Source organism: Mus caroli, unplaced genomic scaffold, assembly GCF_978045245.1.
Source record: "Mus caroli unplaced genomic scaffold, Mus_caroli_1 scaffold_18, whole genome shotgun sequence".
Lineage (NCBI taxonomy): Eukaryota > Metazoa > Chordata > Mammalia > Rodentia > Muridae > Mus > Mus caroli.
The window spans coordinates 28,721,383-28,723,700 of NW_028227273.1; the positions used below are offsets into that span (position 1 = coordinate 28,721,383).

Here is a 2,318-nt window from a genome sequence, read left to right on the forward strand (position 1 = left end):
GTGCTTAGTAAAATAAGCAAGCAGTCCAGTTCCCCTCACGTCTAAATGCAGCTTTTCCAGTTTGAGTTCTTTGTGAGAATGGGGGGAAGGCATTTTTACATCTTTCCTCAGAAGGTACTCGCAGAAGAGAAGCAACTACCAGAGATGCCTGATACCAGCATCAGTTCTGTGGGCTGCTGAAAGTGGTGCTGAGGGATTCACCAGCTCTAGGCAGTATTTCTGCTTCTGCAGTCCTCACCATCTGCTCCTTTGTCCGGAAGCTGCCTTTAGACCCACCCACTGCGAACGACTTTTCCTGGACCTCAATGAGGGAAAAGGAAGATTGAGCTGGAGACCCGAGGACAGCAATTTACAGCACCCACTGTGGTTACTCAGGAAACATCTCAGCACCGGATACCCACCTAAGTTTGGGGTTTTTTTTTAGCTCTTCCCGAGGATTGTGGGGCTGGGAGGAGGAAGACAGAATGAGCAGTCATCTTTTAGTGCCCTTTCCTCTAGTGGCACTTTCATGGACTTTGTCATCTTAAGAACCGTGTCTCCGGGGGTTTCACCGGTGGCAGCGCCGCAGTGGAACCGTAGTGGCTTCCACAAGAGATGAAATGTGGTCTGAGGGACGCTATGACTACAAATGACTTCAGAGAGAATGAGAGCCATCCCAGTGATGGCTACCCTAGAGTAGTTAATGCTGTGCCAAAGAGGCCACCTCTGCTAGACAAGAGACCACCTCTGCTAGACAAGAGACCACCTCTGCTAGACAAGAGACCACCTCTGCTAGCCAGACCTGATGAAGGAGGCTACAGCAGATATTACAGTCATGTTGATTGCCAAGTATGTGACGAGGGCGGCAGTTTTTCTCATGAGTGAAGAAGTGACCCATCTCACAGAGATGAATCTGGCTACAGATGAACAAGAGATGATCATTCCACAAGCTGGCAGCCTGTCTACAGAGACATGAGAGATGACTTTAGAAGAAAGAGGTTTTACTCTTCCCATCATTCAAGAGATAGGTCCCCCCATAAAAGGGACGCCCCCTGCTTCAGAGAATCCCCTGTAGGCCGGAAGGACTCACCACACTGCAGGTCCGGCACCAGTGTCAGCAGCAGAAGCTGTTCTCCGGAGCCAAGCAGGACACACTCCTTCCATCCGTAGTAAAGAAGAGGTAAAGAGAGGTCCATCCAGTCTTTGAAAACGTCAAGAGATACTTCACCCTGAAGTTCATCAGCAATTTCTTCATCCAAGATGATAGACAAACCCAGCAGGCTAACTGAGAAGGAACTTGCTGAGGCTGAAAGCAAGTGGGCTAACGAAACACTAGAGAATTCAGATGAAAATAACTTGGCTGAAAAGTCTGAGTTTGAGGCGGGGTCCCCGGCACCCTTATTTATTGACCAGACAGAAGAACCCAAGTCAAACACAACAGATGGTATAGAAATATATGAAGAGCCAGGCAGTGGTGGCGCACGCCTTTAATCCCAGCTCTTGGGAGGCAGAGGCAGGCGGATTTCTGAGTTCGAGGTCAGCCTGGTCTACAAAGTGAGTTCCAGGACAGCCAGGGCTACAGAGAAACCCTGTCTCGAAAAACAAACAAACAAACAAACAAACAAAAAAGCTTTCACTTACTCTCTTTAACCTTTCTTTTTCTCTCTTTCCTTCTTTCCTTTCCCCCTTCTCTCCTCTTGGCCATGGCTTCTCTCTTTCTCTCTCTCTTACCTTCTCTCTTTCCCTCTGCCTTTTTACAATAAAGCTCTAAAACCATAGACTGTTTCTGTTCATCAAGGCCCGCTGTGCTTGGATAGGATAGGCTTTCTCCTAATGAACCATGCTTAATCTCCCATCAGAAGGCCTTCCTGTGCTCAAGCTATGGACCAGACTAAGGACTCTCACCTACGTGGGAACCTCTCTCCCTCTGCCCTCTCTCCCATATCTCCCGGGTGGAAGATGTCTCCCCGGGGCCCCTGATATCAGGGGCTACCCCTTGTCCAACCCATGTCGAGTGGGGTCCAGTGGCTTCACACAGCCAGATGCCCACCCGGGGCTGAGTCAAAGTGTCCGGCAGCCCTGCCGTGTCCACCTGCCCAGAGCACAGGAGCTCTGGTCGGCGGTGGGCTCTCTTCCCCTGCCTCTTCCCCTACACCTCCCCCCCAGTCCCAAAAGACTCGGCCTTGGAAGCTGTGTCCAGCTTGCCGTTTGTGTTGTTCTGCCAGGCCTGACAGTGTTAAAATGTTTCATTTATCTTTGTTTTTTAAAATACCTTTTGACACCTACAATTCATGTGTACTAGAATATATGTTTTATAAAATCTTTTTGATTCTACAGAG

General features: G+C 49.3%; 1 pseudogene; it reads left to right on the top strand.

Moving 5' to 3' along the window:
* The first annotated feature begins 599 nt into the window (after window positions 1-599).
* On the top strand, window positions 600-1,203 carry LOC110312294 (periphilin-1 pseudogene; annotated as a pseudogene).
* Window positions 1,204-2,318: the final 1,115 nt, after the last annotated feature.